Source organism: Lotus japonicus, chromosome 3 (genome assembly GCF_012489685.1).
Source record: "Lotus japonicus ecotype B-129 chromosome 3, LjGifu_v1.2".
Taxonomy (NCBI): Eukaryota; Viridiplantae; Streptophyta; class Magnoliopsida; order Fabales; family Fabaceae; genus Lotus; species Lotus japonicus.
Genome location: NC_080043.1, coordinates 43,018,851 through 43,036,483, shown reverse-complemented (window position 1 = coordinate 43,036,483; position 17,633 = coordinate 43,018,851). Strand labels below are relative to the sequence as shown.

General features: G+C 39.7%; 1 long non-coding RNA gene across 1 annotated transcript; it reads left to right on the top strand.

Annotated features, from left to right (window-relative positions):
- Positions 1–2,482: 2,482 nt before the first annotated feature.
- On the top strand, positions 2,483–4,876 carry LOC130742841 (uncharacterized). The gene is made up of 3 exons (XR_009021280.1): positions 2,483–3,010; positions 3,473–3,746; positions 4,391–4,876. It is a non-coding gene; the product is annotated as an uncharacterized LOC130742841 (long non-coding RNA).
- The last annotated feature ends 12,757 nt before the right edge of the window (positions 4,877–17,633 follow it).

Sequence of the window (17,633 nt, the reverse complement as noted above, 5' to 3'; positions counted from 1 at the left end):
AAGACGGTGGTTGCCTCCTCATTGTTTCCACAAACCATGAAATAACATGTTTAAAACACTCCTAGACCTTCATATATCTGATCTGGGCGAAGAGATCGCAAGAAACAAAGCTAAAACGAAGAAACCGAGAAGCTCCATAAATTCCGGCGAGAAGAAATCAACTTGCAACTGACCTTTTCTCTTCAACTGTGACGACCGAGCCCACGAGACCACCACCACTGAGTTCCTGAGGACGAGACGAAGCCGGCCCAACACCCCGGTCGCAGCGCCGCCATGACCGCTGTCGTCAACCACCGTCTTCTCCGGCGTATACACGCTCAGGGACTTATTTTGATCAAACAAATTTTTCTAGGGACCGGGAATCGGAAAAAAAAAATTCAGGACTTATTTTCATACGGGGTACAATTTCAGGGGCCTATGGAGCTATTAAGCCTTGATTTATTAACCAAGGACTACTAAGTAAAGCATGTAATTTTTATTAACACTTATTTCACAGAAAAAAAAAATAAAAGGAGAAAATGCTTAATTAATTACACTTTAGATTTGTTTGATTGGTCCACTTCAGCTCATGTATCATACCCAAACTAAATCTTGTGGTATGGTAGCAAGCACCTTTAATGATACATGTTTAGTTTTCCTTAAGTAAAGTTTCGCATTGTGCATGGAAAATACTTTTGGTGGGAAAGCTAGTACACGCCAAAATTTCTTGCTTGAAATATCAAAGAAAGAGCATTAAGAGCTGCTGCTACTGCTAGAAGATAGAGGGAGTACTCATCCGATCCATCATTTGATCTCATAATTGTATATAAAAAAATCTAATTTGGGTAAATATAACACAAATGATTTATAATATATACAGGGAATAATTATAATAGGTAGCTCAAGTGCTTTATTTTGAGGGTATATTATTGTATTTGTTGTACATAGCATTCAAGTCGAAGCTGTGTTAGAATTGCTGTGTTTCAGCTGTTTGTACTTGAATTTCTAATTCTGCACTACAAATTTGAACAATACGTGCAATGAACTGCTGATTCATCATTCAACACTATAGTTTGATTGTTTAGACACACTAGTGTGAAATCGAGGATTTTCAAGCTAGTAGCAAAGCTCTAAAGGGATAAGTAATGTTTCTAAGCAACCAAAGCATCTTTCTTTTCAAGACATATGCATAAGAGTATCTTGAGTCATGGAGGTAAAATATTCTGTGACAATTAGATGCCTACTCGTTATCTATATCCAATAGTAGCAATTGGGTTTTGATACTCTGTATATAATAAATATCACATAACATAAGTCATGCAATAAGTTTCTAAAACACAAGTTGGAGACCAAGTTATACCAGTAATGAAAAACAAAAAAGGGATCATCTTGTGAGAGCATGACAGTTAAGGATCGAAAATTTCAATCTCCAATTGGTGTCCATGTCTTGTCTACCAATAATTATAACATTTAGAAGTCACTTGTATAAGATTATAATTGTTATATTCATATTTTATTAATTAACATGACATAATTTTGTTAGTGAGACATGAAACGCGCAACGAAGATAGAATATATTAATTCAACAATTAATCATTTTATGTACATGATTCAATGATACAATCAACTAGTAAGATAATTATTGAGGGAGAAGGGGGTGTGCCATTCCATTGTTTGAGAGTTTCAAATTCTTTAAAATCCCCAATTTGAGGGAACTTAAAAACATAACTAGAAGAAGGTTTTGGAGGGGCTTTTAAAACTACCCCAAATCCCTCTCCTCCCTCCTTTTTAAAATCTCCTCCTAACTTATTCCTCCCCTCTCCTCCAAATCTCAATTCACAAACACAATATAAAATTATGTTTGGTTTTCCATCCATTGGCAATTTTTTTTTTTTGAACGAATCCATTGGCAAATTCAATCACATTAAAATGCCAAATTGCTATTCCAATATGACTTATGTGAATGGGGGATGGAGAGTGTTGTAAATGATAATTCAGTTAGTGACAACTAGTCTAATGTTGAAGGACTTATTTACTTTCCATGTTATAAGTTCGAATATATATGTTACTATTGTATATTTAAAATAAAAAAAAGTTAATATGCTGAGGTGGATGTTTTGGTTTCACTTGAGTATTGCAATACATCATGAGTGGATGGCAAGTGGAGTGATATCAAATTCCCTTTATTCTTTTTAAATTTTGTCTAATACAACACGATACAAAAATAGACAGCATCCACTAGAGTGAAAATAATTATTAGTGGATCCATTTCTTTCCTCCATTGTGTCTCTTTCACTTGAGCCCAACCATTCTTGTTATTCACTAAACGACATTATCATTTAAGTAATTTGGGTTGGTATAACCACGTGTCAACTACGTCAATAACAGTTATCAAGTTTTCTAAAATCCCAATTTCAGTCCCTATACTTTCATGTAATTATCATTAGGTAATTAAGTATTTACTGTAAAACAATTAAATTATAACTGAAAATCAAATCAAAATTACATTTTGAAGACTTTTCCATGTAAACCCTAATCTCTCCCCATCTGTTGTGTAAGTGTTCACCCTAATTCTACAACCTAACTGCTTTCACCCTCCCAATCTCGCCCTCTTATATTCCCGAATCCAACGCGCCCGCCGCTCCAATCGCGATGCCCTCGCCCTATTCGCCGGTGACGGGGATTCTCTGCCACGCCTAACATCCGCCGCACCAACGGCACCGGGAATACGGCGTACAGGTACGACAAACTCTGTGATGTCGTTGATGGCTCCAATGGCCCTAAAAGGTTCATGAGACCCATGTCGCAGGCGAGTTTCTGCTTGCAGACTAGGGGGCACTTCCACTCGGGGGTCAACGTATGAGGCGATCCTCGTTGTGTGTATGCTGGTGTTCTTCGAGGGTCTTTCTGCAAAGTCTCAATAATCGTGGCATTTGCCCGAGAACGAGTTTGGGGTTTCTCTGTTTCTCTGCTTCCCACCCCTTCCATTAAGCCAGCTTTGTCTGGGACAAAGCAAAGTATACAACTCCAGGTTTATACTATTATTTTTCTTGAATTTCTTTTTCATGTTATGTTTTTGTATTGTTTTAGTTGTAGGTGTTCACTCCTTGCCACCATAACATGCTTGATGATGGGGTTGACAATGTATGCACCTTAAACTTCACTAGTACGATTAGAATTTATGTGTTCATGTTAGTGTAAATAAATGATATTGTTGTTACTGATGAGTTAGGTCTTTTTCTTGAATTTCAATTCTGCTTGTTTTTGGCCCCCATGTGATTCGGGTGTCTCTATTAGTTCGAGTGAAGGCTTGTTTTTACAATTGTTGAATACCCTGTCTCATTGCTTGCTTAATGAAAGTTTAGAAGGAATGATTGCTGGCTTAAAAGACAAATGTTTTGTTATCCAAATACTTGAGGTATAATATGAGTATTAGGGCAGGGAGAGGGAAATGTTGCCTTATGGAGGAGTGAAAACTTCTTTGCATTTTCAGAACTTCGGAACTTGTGGAAGTGGTTCTGCAAGGGAGAGATGGGCCAGTTTTCTGTTATGGTTCCACTGGAGTTGGGAAAACTTACGCAATGCTTGGTACAGTTTAGAGCACAGGGGTGATGGTGTTGGCAAATAAGGACCTTTTCAGTAAAATCAGTCAGAGAAGTTGTGATGGAAACCATGTCGTTCATCTGTCCTATCTTGAGGTTTATAATGAAACTGTGATAGATTTGCTTTCACCTGGAAGACCTCTGGTTCTTAGAGAAGATAAACAGGTGCACTGCCTTTGCATTGTTTGCTTTATTTAATTTAGATGATATGATGGGGTTGTTGATGCATGCACCTTGGACTTTGCTTCAATTTATGTGTTTGCTTGATGATGGTATGGTTGATTAGATTGAGGTTTGGTTAATCTTGAGAACCGTTGAGTTAAATCATGCTCACCTTTTGCGGTTAAATAGAAAGGGGGGAAAATGAGATTTGTGTCCTATTTTACATTGATTGAAGTTTACTCCCTGATAAAGATGGAAGCATCTTTGCCTTTACGTTTTCACTTTCACTATATATGGTTTTTAGTTGTTTTGCTATCATGCAGTTTATGAAGTTTATTAATGAAGTTTGTTATAAATTTTCAGTTTTCACAATACTGTATTCTATTACTTGTTCTATTATTTGCCATGAAGTAAATACCATTGAAGTTTATGGTCTTACATGAGTTTTGATTTCTGCACATGTATTAGATTGTAGAATTTGTTTATACTATTCTTGCAAAGCTAGTGCAAAGCGTGGCTGCCAATGAATTTTGATGGTCTAACATAATGCTAAACAGAAGAAATCTGGTTGAAAATATTATTGTGGCTAGCATTGAGTTCTAATGCTAAATTAAATTCTAACGCTAAACGCTGATATTTGTTAACAGGGTCTGATTCTGGTTCAAGAAGTTTCTCATCATCAATTGGGGGGACAACAACCAACTATGCTATTGTGGTGCTCCATGTAAGGTTCGAGATTGTAAAACTGAAGGAACCCCGGGAGGAAGTTTTTGGGTTGTAGAAGACATGGTGGGTCTTCCACACATTGTGATTTCCTTTTTTGGTGTGATGACACAAGTCCAAGATCAATGAAGTTTCGCATTGATTTATTGAAGAACATAAAACAGGTGAAGAAGTGGTAGCAAAAAATGCACAAGTGTTGACCTTGGAGGGAAGCAAGTAAGAATGGAAATATTTGTCTTGGGAAGAAGTTAAGAATAGTCATAGCTTGTCAACTAGTGCTTGTGGCATACGTTTGGTTCAATATTTGTAAATGAGTGGTTTGATCGAGCTATCTATAACTTAAAACTATTATGAACCACTCTTGGCTCACATATTCAACTGATATGAAATCTTGGGTTTGCATATGAAAATTCATATCAATTATGGTTGACTGATATAACCATTGAGTATGTTGTAAAGTTGAAATCCAAAGCACTTATTTGGATTAAACAATAAACTTCTGAAAATTTTATTACTTTTTTTAAATAAGTGTGTTAAGAAAGGATATTTAGTGGTCTCTTGAGAAATTCTTCTTTAGATTATATTTTCTCATTCATAAGGCATGAGTATGTGGCTTTGCCGGAGAGCAGAAACAAAATCAACAATTGTGCACAATGTGGTTAGCTTCTTTCATTGTGAATCATAAGAGCAAACATTTTCTTCATGGTTTTCTCACCTTCCATCCACAAATTTTAAACAAATTTTAAAATTCGCTTATCAGAAAAAGAAAAAATAATAATAATAAAATTCAGTTCATTAGATTTTGCAACTTGTAAAACAACATCTGTTATCTATCTAAAGGTTAAAAATAACTACAAGTAATTCTCATTGCAATATGTACAAATAAATCAACCCTTGTAATTTTCTGGATTTTTTGTTACGAGGCTGGAGAATTCCAAACAGTAAGCAAAAACAGTAAATTAATAACTTGCAGCAACAAAGACTTGCCGAAGAGTTGGCATGCACTTCCTCTCATGAACATAACACATGTTGCACTTTAGAACATCAGTGTCTTCGAACCAATTTTATCCGCATTCCTCAACAAAATCATGTATCTCAAGTAATTTTAAACATTCATTTCTGTTCCGGTATGGAACCGCAGACTAAGGCTAACCAATATCGAGAGCAAGCGAGAGTAAACAAAGTGAGTAAAATGCGTGAAATGATAGGATCCCCACCGCTTGGGCGGTCCTCTTTTATTTATAGCTTGGGTTTTGGCCCGGCTGGACCATGGGTTGCCCGGCCCATTTGTTACACGATAATGATAAGCCCAAAGTAAAGTGATTCGGTCCGCCCATATCAGTCCACAGGCCCACAAGACACTGATGTTTTAGAACTAAAACGAAAGTGTCTTATTGAGGCCCACAACTTCTGGTACGCCCGTGTACAATGTGAACCAATTTATGAGCACGCAGGCTTCAATGAAATAAGGCTAACAACAAAGTAAAAATTTACTAGGCTAATCATTATAAAATAATTCTTTCTATGTGACACGTGATGTCTAAATGACGCTTTGCCCATCACCTCAATCACTGTGCACCAAATCAATCCCCTTCCGGATTTTTGTACCTGCTGTAATCATCACAAATATTCCACAGATATCTTGAAACTTGTAATGCATAAGGCCTACCTAAGCTATGCTACTCACATTAATTAAGATATGCATTTAAAACCCACTCATAGAGTAACTCTTCTCTGAAAAGACTCGACTTCCTCGAAACGACGCATTCACCTATTAACTGACGTCACTCTTCATTCAATCGCTACCTTTCTGCCAAACGTCGTCTCTTTATGGCGCGCTGATTCACCGCCTTGATGAATTTGAATGTGTGGCTTGAATGAACGTGTGGATTCACGCAAACCACGCGTTTGCTCATCATTTACCTTAAGTGCCTTTAACCACACCTTTCTAACTCATCTCTTCATCTTCCACCGTTTCTCTATATATAGCAATCATTTTTTACCTCAAACTACTTCACTCTTCTCTTTCAAAAATTTTACTAACCTCGTGTACTCGTAAAGTTTCCTGCATTTACTTGCAAGTGTTCTCCAACATTGCCAGAACTCCCCCAAATTAGCCAAGTTCATCAGATCCTTTTCCTGGTAAGCACTCCTCACTCAACCTGCTTGTGCAATTTTTTCGTCTTTCTACACTAAACCCTTCATGTAAAATCTTTCCCTCTTCAGCTTCTTGTTTTACCCAAATCATTCTTAAAAACTACTCTCCTTCACAACTATAACTCAAATTGTACCCCGCTACATGTCATAACCCCTGAATCCTTTACAATTTCAGGAATTCTTTTCAAAATGGATGCAAAACGCACCCGTAAAGTCTCTAAAGCTTCTAAAACTTCTACTCTTGCAGTTGATATGTGGGTTACTAGCAAAGTCAAAACTAGGTTTACTAAATTCTGCAATGTTAAAACTGTAATGGATTTAATCACTGAAAATACCTTTCGTTCTGACGGCCAAGATGTGTACCTTGACATAGTTCCCTGCTCGCCTACTGAACCTTGTTGCTTTGGGGCTCCTGACCCTAACGGAAAAAACCACACCTACTTCTTTGAAAACATTTTCTCTGACCTAAAGTATAAACTCCCCCTCTCAGATTTTACCTGCACCGTTTTGACTTTACTAAATGTTGCTCCGACACAACTTCACTGTAATAGTTGGGCATACCTCAGGGCGTTTGAACTTTTGTGTCAACTGTTAGGTATTGAACCCACGAGCAATAGATTTTTCTACTTTTTTGAAACCAGTAGTAGAAGCATTAAAGGTGAATATCTTTCCTTAGCCGCCGCCAGGGGAAAAGGTCTATTTACCTTGTTTAGAAGCCATTACAAACAATTCAAAGGGAAATTTTTTAGGCTAAACGAATCTAAAAAATGCAAAGACGTCTTTTACTTCAATGACGGAAGCCCAAAGTTCCCCTTCTACTGGACCGCTCGTTATGAAGCTATCATCAAACTTCCTGATGATTCCCTTACCCCTGAAGAAATGGTAGATTGCACATTTCTATCTAGCATTGATTTGAACCTCACTGAATTTCTAAATGCCCATTATGAAAACAAATTGGGTGAATATGTGGGTAAGACTCTTGAATTTCAGTATCTTTGTATTTCAAGTGTTGGCTGTATCTAACTTTTCTTTTCTGTTTCAGCGAAAATGACTCGCCTTTCTGATGATGATATCCTACGCTTCCGTCGTGAACAACAAGCTGCAAGAGAAAAAAGAAACCCGGCGAAGACTTTGATTGATGCCGATGCTAGTCATTCAGGCACTGAATCTAATCGCCCTCAAAAGAAAAAGAAAAGGAATGAAACTCCGGAACCAACCAAAGGAAAGGACGCATCTCAACCTTCAATGGAGAAATTTATGATGAAGAATAACCCTCAACATTTGGCGCATCAAAGTGGGTCTTCAAGCGCTCCGCCCCCGACATGGAAAAGCGTGCTGAAGGAATTCGAAGAACTTACTTCTGAAGAGGTAACTTCACTATGGGATTCAAAGATTGACTTCAACGCATTGGTGGAAACCAATTTGGTGTTCAAGGCGGATCAGGAAAAGATCAAAAGGATTGGGCTAAAGGAAGCTTGTCAAGCCATCATGACAAAAGGACTGGAAATTGCGGCTATTTCAAAAATGGTCGACCTGGAGACCGCTGGTTTTGACGGGATTAATTCCGCCAAACAACTTGAAGAAAAAGAAAGAGAGATCCTAAAGATGAAGGCTACGATGAAATTATTGGATTCCTCCAATAAAGTAAGTGAGAAGAAGGCCGCAGATTTGGCCCTGGAAAATGAGCGCTTGAAGAAACATGCTGAAGCTTTGAGCGCCACCCAGAAAGTTAAGGAAGAAGAACTTGTGAAATCCCAAGCAGAAATCACTGAACTCAATTCTGCCAACTCTGAATTGAAGAATGAAAACTCTAAGTTACATTATGAAATTTCTGAACTAAAAAACTCCATCCTTGATCAGTTGGAAGCTGGATTTTCAAAAGCCAAAGAGCAAATTCTTTTCTTAAATCCTCAAGTTTCTATCAACCTTGCCGGTTCCAATCCTTATGCCAGGATTGTTGATGGCAAGTTGATCAACCCTGACACTGGCGATGAGGAAGAAGAAGAAGAAGAATATGAAGGAGATAAAAATGAAGAAGATGGGAACGCCAACAACAATGAAGGCGAAGGAGAAAATCATTAGTTCCACCCCTGTTCAAGCATATGTACTACATGAATTATCCTTTAGTCTTCTTTTTTTTATTTTCTAAGTTAGTTAAATCTGCTATGTTTTATCTTTATCTCTGTAAGTGTTGAGCAATTAGCTCCACGGTTTATCCTAAGATAATTATGTAATGTTTATCAAGCACTATTAATATGATGTGTTTTCTATATATCAACTCTCAAATTGCATAATTCTAATGGTTCTGCCTCCCGTCTAAATTACTTCAACACTTAATAACATGTTTCCAACACTTAATATGTTTTTGTTCATATTCCTATTCTATGAAGACATCACATCTTAACTTAACATAGAAACCATTAAGTTATTCTTTCGATCTCAATAACATAATTCATCCAACAACAACTAGATTAATTAGACAAATTAATATAATTAATAATACCGCGCTTTACTAACCTTTCAATCAGTAATCTCAAAGTATAACTTAACATGAATAATTTTTACTAACCTTTCACCAAATTTGATCCGCCTTCGTCGTTTAGTTGAATACGTTATTCCCACATTTTGCCGTACATAATGAAATATGCTAAAGTTTAAACTTAATCAACTACTTTGGAATCATAAGGCCTTTGTGTACATAACTTAGTCAAATTTTTCATTTTTGACATAGTTACTCATGGAAATCAAAGTCAACATATTTGATTTCATTAGTATGCTCGCGTGGAGACTTGTGCTTAGTTTGGACAAGCTTAAATCCAATTTAAGACTGTGCTTATGAATTCGTGGCCGAATGCTCTTGTTTTAAGAGACTTACTTTTTTCTCAATTGTCTGACGTCGCCCAATTGATAGACCTTAGTTGATAAGTTTCCGCTATGGGTAAAAGAAATAAGTAAAATGATAAGCCCTTGATCATTTTAAAAAGGTTATGCCTCGTTAAAAACTCTCCCGCCTGGGGTAGAGAAAAGAGTGCACACCTGTTATTCATTAATAATTGATGCCTCGTTAAAAACTCTCCCGCCTGGGGTAGAGAAAAGAGTGCATCAAATCTAGTCTTACACAACAAACATAGTTTTAAACGATACAACCAACAAACGTAGACTTCAACACACACAAACTGAAACAACGAAGCACAGTCTTGGACAAACATACACTGAAACAAACTGTACAACACAAAACAAACCGAACGAACCACCCTGCACTTCAACTGTAATAATAACGGAGATGCTGTGCATTCCAAGCCCTTGGGACCCTTCGCCCCGATAACTCCTCCAAATGATACGCCCCTTGACCAAGCTCTCGCAGAATCCTGTAAGGTCCTTCCCAATTAGGTGATAACTTCGAATCATCAGGCCCCTTTGCCTTCCTACGCAGAACCAAATCACCAACTCTCATTTGCCTCGGAACCACTCTAGAATTGTATCGCCTTTCCGACCTCTGTTTTACCATTGCCTGCCTCAAACGAACCTCTGCTTGCGTTTCCTCTGCTAAATTGAGATCAACCACTCTATTCATGTCGTTCTGCTCTTCATTATAAGTTGCCACCCTGAAAGTTACATCTTGTAATTCTGCTGGTATCATTGCATCTACCCCGTAAGTCAACTTAAAAGGTGATTCGCCAGTAGTTGATTGAGGAGTAGTATTGTACGCCCAAATGACCGTGATTAACCCTTCAACCCATAATCCCTTAGCTTCGCCTAGACGCTTTCTAATTCCATTGAGAATGACTTTATTCGCTGACTCCACTTGTCCATTTGTCTGAGGGTGCTCAACTGAGGCGAAACGCATCTCAATTCCCATTCCTGCACAAAAATCCTTCACACTCCTGCTTGTAAACTGTGTTCCATTGTCTGAGACGATAGTTGCTGGAACGCCAAATCTGCAAACCAATTTTCTCCAATAAAACTTTTTGACTTTTTCTGCTGTTATTTTCGCCATTGATTCCGCCTCAATCCACTTAGTAAAATAGTCCACCGCCACCAAAATAAATCTGATTTGAGAACCTGCTGGAGTGAACGGTCCCAGAATATCTACTCCCCACATTGCAAATGGCCACGATGAACTCATTGAGCTAAGAGTCTCAGGCGGCGCCTTATGTAAATATGCATAAATTTGACATTTACCACACTTCTTCACATATTCCATACAATCCCCTCGTAAAGTTGGCCAATAGAACCCTGCCCTGAGCACTTTCGCCGCCAAAGATCTTCCCCCTACATGACTTGCACACACACCTTCGTGAACTTCAAACATGATTATTTCCGCCTCATCCTTAGAGACACATCTCAATAAAGGAACTCCAATCCCTCTTCTGTACAATTGATCGCCCAACAATGTGTAACGACTTGCCTCGCGAATTTGATCCTTAGAGAATGTCAACACATTAGAGCCTTCTGCCTCCAAACACTGTTTGATACGCCCCATCCAATCTGAATTCGCTAAAGTTAACACCATCATTGTCTCATCTTCTCCGATACTTGGGCTACTTAAAACTTCCTGGATAACCGACTTATTGTTTCCCGGCTTCTTGGTGCTTGCTAACTTTGATAGAATATCCGCCCTTGTATTCTCCTCCCGCGGAACATAATTGACCTGCACTGTGCCTATCTGCTTTATCAATCCCTGAGCTTTCAATAAATACTTAGCCAGCTGTGCGTCCCTCGCCTGATATTCACCCTGAATTTGCCTGGAAACTATCTGAGAATCTGTTTTAATCATTATGCTCTTGACCCCCATCTCGATCGCCAACTTCAAACCTGCAATTATAGCTTCATACTCTGCCTGATTATTGCTTGCTTTAAAGTCAAACTTGAGTGACTGCTCAACTGTCACGCCACCTGGCCCTTCTAAGATTATTCCAGCTCCACTTCCCTTGACATTAGACGAACCATCTACAGACAAACTCCATTCGCCAACTTCCATATTTTTCTCACTGGAAGACATTTCATTAACAAAATCCACCAATACCTGTGCTTTAACCAGACCTTTCCTGTCAAAAGTGATTTCAAATTCTGACAATTCAACAGCCCAGGAAACCATTCGTCCAGCCAGATCAGGCTTTTGCAAAACTTGGCGAAGTGGCAAATATGTTTTTACCACAATTGGAAAGCCTTGGAAATAAGGTCTTAATTTCCTGGCGGATATGATTAGAGCTAATGCAGCCTTTTCAATTTTTTGGTATCTAATTTCAGCTCCTTGAAGAGCATGACTCACAAAATATATGATCCTCATATCATCCTTATTTTCTTGCAACAAAACTGAACTAACTGCATTATCAGAGATGGAAATAAACATTGATAATGAAATACCTGGAACTGGTTTGGCTAAAATTGGTGGCTTGGATAAATGATCCTTCAAACTTTGGAACGCCCTCTCACATTCTTCAGTCCACTGAAAAGTTTTGTTCTTCCTTAAGCATTGAAAAAATGGTGCTGATTTTTCCCCAGAACACGGAAGAAACCTGGATAAAGCTGCTATTCTTCCTGTTAACTTCTGCACATCTTTAACTGAGGTTGGACTCTGCATATCGAGTATCGCCTTACACTTATCAGGGTTCGCCTCAATTCCTCTCCTCGTGATCATGAAACCCAAAAACTTTCCGCTTTGAATTCCAAACGAACACTTTTCCGGATTAAGTCTCATGTTATGCTTTCTTAGTTCGCCAAAAGCTTCTTCGAGATCAGAACAATGCGCCACCATTTCCTCTGACTTGACCACCATGTCGTCTACATAAATCTCCATGTTCCGCCCCACCTGCTTGTCAAACACCTTATCCATCAACCTTTGGTATGTTGCTCCCGCATTCTTCAGCCCAAACGGCATAGTCTGATAGCAATAGTTCGCCTGATTTGTCATGAAAGCTGTTTTCTCCTCGTCAGGCTGATACATTCTTATTTGATGATATCCTGAGTATGCATCCATGAGGCTAAGCATTCCGAATCCAGATGCCCTATCCACAAGCTTATCAATATTCGGTAAAGGATAAGAATCCTTAGGACAGTGCTTGTTCAAATCTGTATAATCTGTGCACATTCGCCACTTGCCATTAGCCTTCTTCACCATAACAACATTCGCCAACCAAGTTGGATACTTTACTTCCCTAATGAATCCAGCTTCCAGTAACTTATTTGTTTCCACCTTTACAGCCTCTGCCTTTTCTTCGCCCATCTTTCTTTTAAACTGAACAATAGGTTTCACCCCGGGATTTAAAGCCAATTTGTGACATATAAATTCCGGATCGATTCCTGGTAAATCTCTTGCACTCCATGCAAACAAATCCATATTCTCAGATAATAATTTTACCAACCTGTTTTCCTGACTTGTAGTTAAATTGACACCAACTTTCAAGTTTCGCTCACCAATTTGGATCGCCTTAGTTTCCTCTTCTGATTTCATCTTGTACTCACTGAATCCTTCTCGAGGATCCAAAATAATTTCTGACTGTTCTAAATCCACCTCATAGACTCGATGCCCCTCTTTCACTGCTTTCTTACCCATGTGCCCATACTGCTTAAAACATTCTGAATAACACTTTCGAGCAACCATTTGATCAGCCTTTAAAATTCCAACTCCTCCTTTGCTCAATGGATACTTCGCCGTTAAATGTCTTGTAGAAATGATCGCCCCCAATCTGTTTAGTGATGGCCTCCCAATGAGTACATTGTACGGTGAAGTACATTTTACTACCAAAAACTTAATAGCAAATGCCTCCGCATTCTTCCCTTCTCCAAAGACAGTTTTCAATTCCACATATCCTCGAACAAATACTTTTTCTCCAGAAAAACCCACTAAAGAACCATCATAAGGCAACAAATCAGATTCATTTAGCCCCAACTTTTCAAAAGCGTCACCATAAATCAAATCCGCCGAGCTTCCTTGATCCAGAAGTACCCTCTCAATTTCATAATCAGCAATCCTCAGCATTACAACAATTGGATCGTCTTCGTGAGGCTGTACTCCCTCAAAATCTCGCACAGTAAACGTTATATCGGGTTGATTGGTTGCCCAACTTCCCCAATCGTTAGAGTAAACAGCATTAATGGAGTGAACGTACCTCTTACGAGCTGAATTAGTCATTCCTCCGCCACGAAATCCACCAAAAATAGAATGAATTCGCCCCTTTGCTTTTCCATCCGATTGCCTATCTTGACCACCACCCTCAATCTCTTTTCCATCTTCGGTTCGTCTTGTTGAAGTTCCTGCTTCATCTGAATTGCTTCGCCCCTCAAGCTGCTTCATATACCCAGCCTTTATCAATTTATCAATCTCCTTCTTCAAAGTAAAACAGTCATCAGTATTATGCCCTGAAATCCTATGATACTCGCACCACTTCTTCTTGTCCACGTAACCCGTTGACGGCTTTGGCTGCCGTGGAAAACGAATAACATTCGCCTCCAAACACGTGTGCAAAGCTTCAGTCAAATTAACCGCCAAAGGTACTGCACGGTCATTTTGGTTCCGAGTCCACATCATCGAATGTCCTGGCCCACGCACTCCATACGGTTGAGCACGATTTTTGAAATTAGAACGGTTATCAAATCGGCCGTCATAACGGTTACGATTATTATACCCTGCGTTGCCACGTTCGGTCCATCCCTTCGAATATTGATCTGTAACCGCTCCTTTTCTCGCCTCGAACTGCTGTTTCTGCCCAGTTACCACCGCATTCGGGCGGTTATTCTTGATCTGATCACTTTGCTCCTCCCTAATGTATCCTTGAACCCTTTCGCGTAGGTGCACCATTGTTTCCACCGGTTTCCTGCTTAAATTACTGTTTAGACCGCCCGGCCTCAAACCCAATTCAAAGGCTGCAATGCAAATTTCTGGCATCTTATCCTCCAAATGAACAGATAGTTGATTGAAACGCCCCATATAAGATTGCAAAGTCTCATTTACTCCCTGCCGAATGTTGAATAATGTCGCCGGAGTCACTTTTTGTGCACGACTGGTAGAAAACTGAGACAAGAATTTTGTAGATAATTCTGTGAAATTGACGATTGACCTTGACGGTAGAGTTGTAAACCAAATCATCGCCGATTTCTTAAAAGTTGACGGTAACATTTTGCACTTCAACGCATCTGATGCGCCTACAATGACCATTTTCGTGTTGAAATACACTAAATGGTCCTTTGGATCTGAATCGCCATAGTAAGAATCAAGCTTCAACGTCTTCAAATTGTCTGGGACGGCAGTGTTCGCTATTTCCTCTGTGAAAGGTTGAAAGTCCACCACCGTCTCAGCCATTCTTCGATCGCCCTCTCGTAAACCCTGAGTCTGATTAAGATCAGTAAGTTGATTTTGCAACTGCTGATTATGTTGACGAAGTTCATTGAGATCGTCCATGATCCGCTAAAGAACATCGGGAGGAACATCATTTTGTTGAACATGATTCCTCTCTCCGTTCGCCCCGGATCGAGTCACCATCGCGATGAGAAACGAAGCCTAGGAAAGTATCCAAGGCCCCACGGTGGGCGCCAATGTTCCGGTATGGAACCGCAGACTAAGGCTAACCAATATCGAGAGCAAGCGAGAGTAAACAAAGTGAGTAAAATGCGTGAAATGATAGGATCCCCACCGCTTGGGCGGTCCTCTTTTATTTATAGCTTGGGTTTTGGCCCGGCTGGACCATGGGTTGCCCGGCCCATTTGTTACACGATAATGATAAACCCAAAGTAAAGTGATTCGGTCCGCCCATATCAGTCCAATTTCTAAATAACGTTGTTTTCCAAACTGAAACTGTTTATACACCTCGTCCAGAATGAGATAATGAGTTTTCCTAGAAATGTTTCTTTTGAATCCATCTGCACCATTCACATCTAAGTCCCTCTAATCCTTTTCCTACCTGGCCTTAGAATTTGTCCAAATATAATACATCTTACACCCTACTTTTATTTACAATTTCTTGGCTTCTTACCAATCCCACAGAAAAAGACAGAAGAGCTAGAAAGGCATTCAGCTTCAATGAGTTGGGCCCGCTGTAATATGAATTTGGTTATTCAGTTTAGTCTATCTTCAGTTTTGTATTAACATGCATGAGTTTATTATTTATCAACAACACCTTTTTTTTCTTTTTGTAAAGCATATTTTATCAACAACACCTTATTAGAGAGTTTTCGATAGTAATATTTAGCACTAGTCATCATAAGAGGATCAGCTCTTATCATCTAATGGTGATTATTTTTTTTGGTTACTAAGAATAAAGAATCAATTCGAATTGATATGATATATTAATTTTGGGGAAGGTTAATAATTTCATTAATGGTGATGGTGTGCGAAACCATCTTGGCCCACGTACAACGATTTACAACCAATCGACATAGCTCTACAAAAAGAATGTTTTTGTTTTTGTCGAAGGTTGTTTGTTAATTGATATCACGGGCTTAAAATCCCAAACAAGTTCTCCAAAATGGGAGAGTACAAAGGGGCCGGGCCCCAAAGCTAAACTAGAGAGAAAAATGATAAAAACCACATAATTAGATTGCCCGAGTATGGCACAAGCTCGTTTATATTTAGATTTTATTATGGGTTAAGGTTTGGCCATTTGAGCCCAAGCCTCAAATCACATAATTAATCATGACCCGGAGTCATTGGACAAGAAAAATACTACCAACACTCTTTTTCAATAATATTTTCAATACTTTGTCATTGGTTAAAATTAAAGTTGGCTCTTAAGATAAATATGTTATGATTTTGGTCCATATAGTTTCAATTGCTCAAATTAAGTCTCTCGGCTTTATGTCTACCACCGTGTAGTTTTCTCTCCCAATAGTGGAGCCCTGTCTACCACCGTGTAGCCCTTGCTACCTCTGTGTAGCCTCGCTGTCTTGCTACTACTGTCTGCCCTGCCCTACCTTACTACCCCTACTCATCCCTACCGCTTCTCTGTGTAACCTCACAACATAGATAATACTATTCTCTCTACACCTCTCACTACCCCTACCCTCTCCTACCCCAAACACATCCTCACCACATCTCCCAAATCTCACACACACCAACCAAACCCTCCTCTGCTACTTTCCCACTTTCGCCTATTCCCCTGCATCATGAATGAACAACTACAACATGACCCGAAGGGCGACATCACCATTACTATCGCGGAGGAGGAGCTTGAAAACACCAAAGACCATTCCTCGTCTCTAGTGGGAAAGATCCTTGCTGAAAGACCTCTTAACAAGAATGCTGTCAAGGAGCTAATCTCCCGGGCTTGGGGATCTCCTGACCATCTGCAGATCAGTGACCTGGGTCCAAACCTCTTCCATTTCCAACTTGGTTCGGAGATGGAAGCTACACGAATACACAATGGCACCCCTTGGACAGTCATGAGCCACCTCATTAGCCTCCAGAGGTGGAACCCAGATGCAACCCTACAAGAAATAAACTTCCACCAAATCCCCTTCTGGATCCAAATCCATGGAATGCCCCTTGCTACCATGAATACCAAAATCGCACTCAAAATAGCTATCAATGTCGGCTCAGTTCTGGAGGTAGAAAACCCAGTGGTGGGAAACCAACTTCTCCGGCCCTTTCTCGGAGCAAGGGTCCTTGTCAATGTAAGAAGGCCCCTGCTAGCTGGAGTCTGGATACCCCGGAAGGACATGCCGAAGGTCTGGGCATCAATAAGGTATGAGCGCTTACTTGATTTCTGCTACACCTGTGGTATCGTCGGCCATGACTACAAAAAGTGCAAACTCAGCAGGGCCATGGCGGCCTTTGATCGGAACAAACCCAGATATGGCCCTAAGACCGGTGCTCCCTCAGCCCTTCCCCTAGCGGTGGTGGCGGCGGAAGCCAAACGGAATTCGGAGAAATCAAATGAGGGAAGTAGGGCTGAAGTGTCCGCTGACGTGGATCCTGATGACATCTCTGAACCTGACAAAGATCCTCACTGCAGGCAACACGACGAAGCTATTACCTTTGACCCTTTCCCATCACGTCACCATGGTACTCCCACT